This window comes from Pteropus vampyrus, unplaced genomic scaffold (assembly GCF_000151845.1).
Source record: "Pteropus vampyrus isolate Shadow unplaced genomic scaffold, Pvam_2.0 Scaffold24, whole genome shotgun sequence".
Taxonomy (NCBI): domain Eukaryota; kingdom Metazoa; phylum Chordata; class Mammalia; order Chiroptera; family Pteropodidae; genus Pteropus; species Pteropus vampyrus.
This window is the reverse complement of record NW_011888805.1, coordinates 7824211-7835425: the sequence shown is the minus strand read 5'-3', so window position 1 is coordinate 7835425 and position 11215 is coordinate 7824211.

The window sequence follows — 11215 nt, the reverse complement described above, 5'->3', positions numbered from 1 at the left end:
GAAATATCAATAATTATTTTAAACCATAGTTAAGAAATGCAACAGGTTTTATCGTTCAAACCAATTTTTATATCTACATCCATGGAAGAGATGAGCTGCATGTATAATAGTTAAAGCACTTTATTTTTTAATGATTTTCTGTTTTTGTTTGTCTTTGACTTGAAGGGTTTTGTTTTCTGGCCTATCTGGATGAGTGACATTCATTAGGTAATCAAGTTGAAGATTTGAGCTGCTATTATATTTTGATCATGACACACAGTTGCTGAAAAATTATATTTCTTGTGATTTGATCGATGTTAAAATCATAATTAAAAATTTTAATTCTTCAGTTATTTTGCTTTTGTTTTGATCTGTTCTTTTAATTGGACAGTTGTTTTGGAACTATTTAATTCAGATAACAATGGAAATTGCTGGAAATATATGACCTGAAGTTTCTAATGTTCAAATTGTTCAACAAATTTAACATTTTTGTTCCTCTTTACCTTTATAAAAGTATAGCATTTTTTCTGCTTTTTATTTAAACAAGTATAACATTTTCTACATTTACTTGAGTTAGTCCCATACCATTTGCATAAATTTTTGGTGTCTACCACCTATACTATTATTTACTAAATCTCTTTTTAATTGACTTATTTTTATACTTAACCTATCTTAAGCAATGGTATCCATGAAATGGCAGGTTTGGGATACTGATTTTATATTTTTCCATTACTTAGTAAAATAAGTGCTAAAGTATTAACATTTAAAATGTTTTATGTTTGTACCATTTAAAATCAACTGTAGTACTAATATTTAGGTAAAAATTGTCCTGGTATAAAAACTGGGCATTTGAAGTAAAAATATTTTTATTATTTTTCCTTTTTTTCTTTCTTTCCTTTTTAAAGTCTGGAAATAGTGAACTGACTTGTCAAGTTACCACTCATGTAGTACTTCTAAATCACTTTTTTCTCTCTATCTCAGTGATGGATGATATATATCCCTCTCAGTTCCAGAGCAAATCTCTGAGTCCACTCAGGCTTTTGGTCATTCTGAGCAGGTATACAATAACTCCATCACTTTCTCTCCTGCTGAAGAGAGTGCAACAGAATGAAAGCGAGGTAACCTTGATTTTCTGTATTTTTAAGAGTAAATCATTTACAAACTCAGTTCTTTAATTATGAGTAGTAAAAAACAATTTCCTTGCAACACACCCCTCTACTGATTGCAACACCATGCTTGACAGCCTCTGCTCTTACAGATTAAAAGCCACTGCCAGAATTTTGTTTCTGTTTTAAATTTGCATTCAAGCAACAGCATGCTTGAGATTAAAAAGAAAAACAAAAAAAAACCAAAAAAAAACTACAAGTGGTTTTTTAAATTCTGTTCTCTTTATGACCCTCTTTTTTCACTTTGGAAAATATTCTTTTAAACTCAGCATTAAAAAAAAAATTACTATGTTGAGAACTCTATGTGACCTGATGGATTATTATAGGGATTATTTTTGGTGACCAGCTAGTCCTAGTTTACCTGGGATGGTTTTGTTTTTAGCACTAAAGTCCCACATCCTGGGAAATCCCTCAGTTCTGGGCAAATGAGACAGTTGATCACCTTAAAGCCGGCTGACGTAAATTAAGAGTGTGGCTCTGTAGGATTTTAGTTGGGTGTATAATTTGGTAATCCCTGTTTTTAAATATCCTGAAATCTTGGACTTCAACCTAATGATCACAGATAAAAATGAGCAGAGAGATCTCTCTGTCGCTAAACTTGTCCATTCTCTAAATTGCTTCTGTAAGGAGCTATCAAAAACACACATCTTAATCATGTCACTGCATTGCATAACAAGGCTTCTCATTTGTTTTAGGATTAATCCAAACTTTTGAAAGTGACTCATTTGGCCTTCTTTGATTTAATCCAATGATTCTCAAACTTTACTCTGGTAAGAACCACCTAAAAAATTGTTAAATGTGCACATTCCTGAGCCCCTGGTTCAAACAGAATGAATCTGGAGAGTAGCTAAAAAAACCCTTTTTTTCTATTAAACAATTAGTGAGTGATTCTCTTTCAGGTGGTCCTTGGACCACGTTTTGAGGAAAACCAACCTAGTTCTTCTTTTTCTTTTTCTTAGATTTATCTTTTGTACTCTCCCCTTACACTTTATTTTCTGGGCTTACTATAATTTATTTCAATTTTTCAGTGTACCAGGCCTTCACATACATCCAGGTCTTCTATGTGAAATCCTCTCTTACCTTTATTAGCCAATCAGATGTCTACCTGGACATCCTCTTCTCCAGGAAGCCTTTGCTGTAGTTCTTTTAGGGTTGGTGTCTCATTGCCCTCCATTAGGACTTACCTTCTCCAGCCAAGTACCTATAGCAGTATGGTAATTGACACTTCCTTGTGTGTGTTTCCCTTTCAACTAAGATCAGTGCCCATAGGCACCTCTTATTTACCTTATTTATGACTGTTTTCTCAATTTCTAGCTCATTGTTGAACATATGATAAGAGTCCAAGAATATTTATTGAGGAATTAAATTACTTTCTTAATGGATAGATTGATGTAACAGGAGCTCTTAGCTGGGCCAGAACTGAGACAGATATATCTAGTATGGAGTTATCCGCTTTCCCAGCCCTCCTTTCCTCTATTGATATCTTTAGGGCTTTTGTTTTTTGGCTAAATTATTACTGAGATTTGGTTGTGGGAGGAGTGCAGGGCCTATGAAAGAGAAGTTAAAGGGTTAGAGAAACATCATTGCATTTCTTCTCAGTTGGACTGATGGAATGGTCTGGAGCATGACTAGAGAAAGGGGTAGTGACACTTTCATCCAAATCTCAGAGATTCAAAGGGCATATGTGACGCAGCTAGAGGGTTTGGGAACCGGGAGCCACACACATCTCCCGACATACATCCCTCACAACCCCGGGAAAGGCTCATGCGCACACAAGGCTTCTACCTCCACCACCACGAAGGACATAGCTTTACCCCCTGAGGATTGTGGGTAGCCTGCGCCAAGGGCTGGTAGGGCTTTCCCAGAGCGAAACAGCTGCACAATCATCCAGAGCACTCCTGAGCCCCAGGTTCCCCTGGAAATTCCATTAAACAATCTAAGAGATTTGGTAGAGGTGTCAAAGGGGAAATCATGAGCTGAGATCATGTATTAACAAATGCGGTGGGTGCTATTGTAATCTGGACTTCCTAGGTGAAAATTGGACACTTGAATGAAACTGAGAATACATGTAATCCAGCATTTAGACAAGGCCCATCGTGAAATTTCAGCCTCAGAGCGCCAAAGCAATACTTTTTCAGAGGACCAGACTGAGAGATCTATGCAATGGGCTCGCTGAATTTTAAGTTTTCTGCTTTATGGACTTTTTACGAGTCCATATAAAATGTGTCATTTAGAATATCAATAGTTTTCCAAAGCAACTCCAGTGGGGAGCAGAGGCCTGCGGTCAGTGACCCAAGCTAAGGCCCCCTTGACTTGCAAAGACGTCACCATTCTTGACAATTGGTGGTGCTGTGGAGTTCTTTTCTAGTCCTTGAGTAAGTTCCACTGAGCCAGTATAAAGCAGGTCCTACATCAAATCTGGTTGTGAAAAGCTAGAATTGACACTGCTGGTTGTGAGGTGCTGCTAAATTAGCTTGTGCTGAGTCCATGTTAGAAGCTTGGGAAATGGCAAGGTGTGAACACACAGCTGATTTCTGCCCAGGAGAGTTTCTAATTGTGTAGATGGTGACAGAGATTCAGTGGGAACACTACATATTTACTTAGAATGGTATTGACATATGCTGATGAAATGTCTTATTATTCTACTTGGCAATATGCAGATATATTCCCTGAGCAGTTCCTTGTGTTAAGCACCTCACCCTGTACTGGTAAGAAGGAGGAGAATTTAGTAATTTTTAAATCTAAGAATAATAATACGTAGTATATAAATAAATAACCACAATAGGCATTTCCTAATGAAATAATACCTAGTAGACAGAAATTTTGAGTTTCCCTTCATGGATGTTATGTCAACTTGCATAACTTGCCTAGCAAAGTTATATAGTTATAAATTGTTATTTTTGTTGCTATTCAAAATAGAAGTGTTTTATTCCTGAGGAAAAAAAATAATGTAATTAGAAATGTGGAGAAGCCAACTAATAACAGAGTAATTATACATGTTTGAAAGCTATCAGAACTCATAAATGTATAATGCTTGACTCTCAATTGGGAAGCAGAAAAGGATGCCAAATGGGATGAATGGAAATGCCAGAAAACATATATGGCTTCAATCTCTTGTTAGAATTGTATAGTTTCAGTCTCTTGTTAGATATGGAGGGAGGACAGTGCCTGGTCTGCTCTCTAGTGGAAAGGGCAACAGAAAATGATGTTCTCAAGATGACAAAGTAGATGAGTCTCAAGAGCAAACTTGCAAAGACACCCATGTGTAAGTGGTTATGTGTAAGTCAGTCAGCGAAGTGGATAATCAGAAGCTTCTGAGACAAGGTCGGGAGCCTGATTTCTGCCTCTAAACCTAGTGCACCCAACCATTATGTAATCCAGTTCAAGGGAAGAAAATATGTGACTACTCGCAAGCTCAAGCCAAAATTTGGGGCATGTAGACAAGATTTCGCAGCAAAAGTGAGATGCTCTATTAAAACCCAAGCATAGAAAAATAACTTTTAAACTGTAAACACATTTAATTAATTACATTATAAATATGTAAATTTACCTTACATTGTAATTTTTTAAAAAAAATTATTGGGGCAACATTGGTTAATAAAATCAAATAGGTTTCAAGTGTACAATTCAATAATATGTCATATGCACATGGCATTGTGTTTTCAGCACCCAAAATTAAATTTCTTACCACCACCAAATATGTGATCCCCTTACCCCTTCCTCCCTCCCTACACTCCTCCCCTCAGGTTACCACTTACAATGTAATTTTTAAAATGGTGGTGGCAGTGGGCTCCTTACCATGACCGTTATAGAATCATCTTAGTTTTTTAAATGATATCTATACACTTCTTCTTTACTTACTTAAAACAAATTCAGAATAATATGCCAGAAGAGTTTGGATTGAAGTCTTATGTAACACCAAGAATACCACTATTGTAATGTGAAAAGGGAATGGCCTTTCCATTAAAGAACTGGTTAACTTGACATTTACCAAAGGATTAAGGATACATTCGTCATCGTCATCACAAAAACTGAATAGTAATGACAAACATTTACTGAGGTCTTGTCATATCAGGTTCTTTGCTAAATACTTTGTAGGTAATATGTAACTTATTTTTCATAATAACCCTATGAAGCAAAATATTGTTATTATTCCCATTTTTTGGATGAGGAAATTAAGGTTCAAAGTTAAATAGAGTGACCTATTGAAGGTCAGGCCTTCCTAACTATAAAACTTTACTCCTAACTAGTAAGCTGTGTTGTTTCCTTATTTGAAAATTTTGCTCGAGGAGGCCTTGGATTTCAAATAGAAAATATGGGTTCTAGCTGTCTAGGGTCGAGAGTCAGAGTCAATTTCCAGGGTTAGTTGAAGCTGACAATGTAAATCTATTTCATTCCATGAGCTATTCTTATTTTAAAATTTCCAATGTTAGTTTACATAATAGGAATCAGATGGATCACACTCTGGTAGTTACACAGGAAGATAAATGAGATGACTACATGCTACAACTAATGACTTCTGGGCCTTGATTTCCTGCTTGCATTTCCTAACTGAAGACACTTACTGGGATCACAGGCTGTCACTGAAGTTAAACAAAATAAATCATGGGTTGTAAAATTAAAAACAATAACCCGATTTTATGGCTGTTTTGTTCAGTCTAAGAGCATTGAGGATAACGGTCACGGCTGAAGCAAGCTTAGATATTGCTAAGGCCAATTTTATGCCTTGTCATGCTTTTCATTTTCCTTTGCTTCAAGCTAATGGTAAAGCAATTGGAAGATTGCTTTGAATCAAACATACCACAGCAGAAACTTTAAAGAAGAGAATATATTAGCTTAATAGCTCAATAAAGCAAAATTCAAATGTTCCTTTTGGCAAGAGTTTCACTTAATTTCAGCTCAAATTTCCCAGGAAATTCTTCAAAAGGTAATGAATTTGCAAATTATTTGTCATTTCTGGTGGAATATTTAAATGAAGATAAATCTTTATGGTTTTCATATTGAGAAGTTATAGGTGACTATTCCTTTTTATTGAAAATAGAAAATTACTGTATTATCCACAAGTAAAAATGATATTGGGATATCTATGCATGACTGTGTGAAAGGTGAGGAGATGGAGCATTGGAGGTGGGGTCAGGAAGGGAAGGGGTGCGGAGTAGAACTGGAAGAGTATTCAAGCTCGAATTATTGTTACAGCTGGAAGGAACTCAGGTGGGGAAGAATATCACGTATCTCTAAATCAAACTAAACCTCTCTTCAATTTGGCAGGAGATTCTACTTCTATCATTTTGGGACTCTAGGGTCATCACAAAACCAAAATGGTGCCTATAATGAGCCTCATGACTGCTACTGAGATCCTCATTGTTCATGCCCTACTGGTCCTTGAATACGAATGGCTCTGCTGTCTAATGTCAAGTAAGCTATGGAGCCCCACTTCCTAGGACCCAGCCTTCTAGATCCACCAGGCAGCCATTCTTTAGAAAATTTCACTATCTTTCACAGTACTGCTAGAAATTGAGGCGTGTACCTTCACCATCACCAGGACCCTCCACTCTATTCCCTTCTCAGGACTATGTCTAGCTTCTCACAACTGCTTTCACATCTTTGCCATCATAAGCACTCACCTCTCTCCTTACCCCTTCACGACTCACTCTTAGCTTAATCTCCTTCAGGAGTCCAGGCTTTCTGAGTGCCAAACTCAGAAAGAGGGAAGGGATGCTTTCAGACAACCTCTAAAACAAAAGTCTCTTCTGAGGCCAGTAGCACAGAGGACCTAGCTGTCTTTTTGAAATAAGGGGGAGGTGAATTAAAACATGCAGGGATAAACCAAACCTAAATTGATATCTCAATATATTAACTTACCTCACTGTGAGAGTAAAGATTCCTGGCAAGGAGATGACAGATGAATAACAGCTCACCAGTCATATTCAGATTGGCTCCAATCCAGTGGAAGTTCAGTTATTAATGAGTATGTATAAATTCTTCTAAATACTGTTTGAACACACCCTTGACTCTGGGCAAGTTTCTTTAGGGAGGACCAACCAGTGCTGTCTTTGCTCTATATTGAAAGTTAGGGAGGATGAAGGTTGATGGCACCTCAGGGGATTCCCCAATGGGTTTGGCGTGAGTCCCAAGAGGCAATTATATACTCTAATCTCCATGGAGATTTGCTTCTTGGGATAAATGTAAAATTTGTATCAGAAGAGAGTATAGCTCCCAACTTGTCACTGTTTGGTCTCTGGGACTATTGCTGGAAAATTCCTCTCGTCCAATGTTATCAAGTGAGCTGGCTAAATTTTGCAGAAAGTTGCTCATAAAACTGATAAGAACCCTCACTTAAACAACCTAATTTGAGCTTTATGCTAGAGACCTTGAGAAATTGGATCTGTACTTTTATAACCCAAGAGTTGAACATACTCCTGCACAGTTGGGTAACATTTGACCTTGAAACATTGTTCCAAAAGTCATGTTTCCCCCTTGCGGGCTTTGACCTTATCTGTGCATCAGTGAACACTTTATCATGGTAACACTTCAGGAATGTGCAGAATGGTTGAGGAGCTTGAATGCCATGGCAGTTTCAAGTTTGCTGGGCTCTGGTAACAGGCTGACTGGTTCAGTTGTTAGAAGACTGTCATACCACGTATGCTAAAGGAGAACTGATGTTTATGATCAAATCACTTTCAAGGGCAGTTCAAGGTGTTGGCTAGGTTCTGGTCAGCTGGTACTCTCTTTGAGTATATTATCTTAGTGCAACTGATATATGCCAAAGAAAATGCCTATATTCTTATTTTGGTTTCAGGGAAGCTATCACAAGTTGTTCGCAAAGAAGTACTTGAATTGACTTAAAAATGGGATGCTATATTGTAATGGTTAAGAGTATGGGCTTTGGCATCACAGTCTTGGGTTTGAATCTAGTGCTGTCACTTAGTAGGTCTGTGGACCTAGAGTCATTATCTTCATCTCTCTGAGCCTCATTTTCCTAATGTGTAAACTAGGCAGAACAATACTTTTCCAGACTGTTGCATGTATTTTAAAAGAGATAATGTATGCTATGCCCTTGGTACACTAAGAAGTAGGAAGAACTCAATAACTATTCTATGGTTTTTATTCACCCTGTTTGTTCTATCTGTCCAATGGGACTACAAATTTATTAAAAGTAGAAATCATAGCTCATATTGGTTTACATGTCTCTGTCAAGAAGAATGCCAAGGACATAGCAGGTAGTCAATAAAAACTTAACTCTTGGTCTTTCATTTGGAATTATTCTGCTTTCTGCCCAGTTACTGACTACTTATTTAAAGACCTCTCTTTTCTTTATGTTTGGTGAAAATGATAGAATGTAAAACAATACTGTAGATTTTTCTTCCTTTCTTTCTTTTTTAGTCTCTGCATTTGCTAAGTTTTCTTAAAAATTGGATTCTATGTATCATAAGAACTTTTGACAGTAGTCATTAATTCATGTAGGCATGAAATTCATGTAGGCATGACATTCTCTAAGGTGTTCTTTGTGTCTTCTTAGTTAAGATGAGCACTTCATGTCTTAATAATTTGCCTGAGGGACAATGTGCACTTCTAGGCTATCTCGGTTTTTGCAACTTCATAGTTATCAATAAAATCTAACTGAAATTGAGCCATGTGTCTACACAATCAACACTTTGGCAGCAGTATTCATGGTGTGGTGTGGAAACAAGAAAGGAGGTTGAAGAAAGGGCAACCTCTAAGATAAATGATCTATAGCAGCTCTTTGGTTGCCATATGCAGGTGTTTCTTCTTGTCATCTCTCTAACTAGATAGGAGAGGCTATGAGATTCCAGATCCAATTTTAGGGTGTTCAAAGGTATTCAAAAGAAACCTCTTTAATTAAATGGATGGTAATGACTGGTTAGTTTTCCAATTCCCCTAAGTTTCCTACCACATCAGGAGAAATGGCAGAGACCTGTTAAGGGTGGGGGTGGGCAATATGTGAGATATTTTTCCTGTAAAATTGAACTAAATGTACATATATAACATAGCCAATGCCTTTGATGAAAACCAAGGGGTTAACATTGGAAAGGAAAGGAAAGGAAATGGATATTAGGATTTTTGGTTTTGTTTTTTTACTTTTTAAATAAACTTTTTATTTTAGAATTGACTTAGATTTGCAGAAAAATTACAAAGGCAGTATAGAGAGTTCCCATTAACCTTATACCTAGTTTCCCCCATTATTAACATCTGACATTAGTATGCATGTCTCATAATTATTTGAACCAATACTAATACATTATTATTCATTAGTTTATACTTTTATCGGTTGGGTAACGGATGCATTCATGTCATTGTTTTGCTTAGTTTTCATGCATAACGTTTAGATAGGTACTATTTTCTGATTTTAAGGATGAGACAACTGATATCAGAGACAGTGATTGGCTTTAGAGTAACTAAAGAAGAAGTGAAACAGTGATTCAAACCCAAGTCATTTGGCCCCCATCCAATTTTTTTCCTTTTCATGTCGTGCTTTCTCATTTGAAATACAATAACAAATTCGTATTTGAAGAGGTACTGTACATATAGTGTTGCACCCACATTTTGAAAAATCTTTTTAAAGAACTCCCTTACTCTTACAAAAGTAGAATTGTTCTTATGGATTTTCATGATTTCTCAAAACCAGAGAAACTTATTTGAGTCATAGAAGTCTAAGTTAGAGCTGCCAAAGTATAATTGGTCTTTGAATGATAGATGACTTCTTACTGTTTATATGTTTAATAATGTCTGTTTCCTTATTGAAGGTTCTATGTCACAGAAGATGCATTTTGACTTCTATTTTACTCAGAGGTGATATAAAAGAATGTGAGCGAGGTTATGGGTTGAGTCATATATCGTAGGAGGCTTTCTTTCTATTTTAATTTTTGAAAGTTAACAAGGTTACTCACAAACAATTCACACCAGAAACAAAACACATGATCTTTAGAAAGTGAATTCATCAGACTGTTCATAATCTTAGTTATTTACATCATATTTCATTACAATTCACTTACAAGAAATCTTCATTCTAATGTTTCATCCCTTCTCAGATGCACAATATCAATCGCAATGTGGTTTATAGAAAAATGGTGCTTTCAAAAATTTTGAATGTGCTAGAGAAAAAGATCGAAAAAATCAAAGCAATAGGATAAGCAATTAGCCATTATTTTTAGCAGGTCCTTTTCCTCATAGCTGTATTTCACCTGCTTAACAAGAATCATTAAAAAAATCTGAAAATAGTTCTATAGGAGCCAAAGTTTTCATAGCAGATTAGAATTCCCGGATGACCATTTCTTGTGGTTAATAACAGGTCTACTGAGTTGACTTAAAACATAAAAGGGTGATTATTCCTAACAGATATTTTCTCCTTCACATGAAACAAGGAAGTATAGAAAAAAGAAAAGAAATACTGACTGTTCTTGGTAAGTAGGTTTTAATTTGTATCTACACTGTGTTCTTCTCACTTCATTAGGCTTAAAATTTGTGACTGAACAGTACTGCCTGGGCAGCCTGCTGCATAGTTGGAGATGTCAGAAGCAATTACTTTCACAGATTTAAGATTTTATTATCACACATATCCTGTCTTTCACTATCTGGTGGACAGCCCAATCAAGGGTGATATGTATTTCATCATCTCTTCCTTGTTGTTGTGCAATTTTAATAAGAGTTCTAGTAGCATCCCACTTTGCACAAGAATGCAGCAGCTGGATGAATGGTTAAATGGAGCCATCCAAAGTTAGAATATTTAGTTCTTTTCCTAATTTCAAATTCTTTCTGCAGAGCAAATGAGCTCCCTTAGACTTAGTGGTGAAGAATCTCCAAAAATCACACCTCATATTCATCTATGTTGAAAATGCTCAAAAAAAAAAAAAAATCTAAGGGTAGGTTGTGGAATAACAACTAGACTCAATATTAATTAAAAGTACACACTTTTTCATATTTTTGGAAAAGTATGAGTTAATCTGGTTCATTTACCTTAAGGTCCCCAGAAGAAGGGGTGATACCTCTCTTTTAAAAAAAAATTTGTGACAAACCTAGAAGTCATCATAGACCCCAGTCTGGCCTTCCTC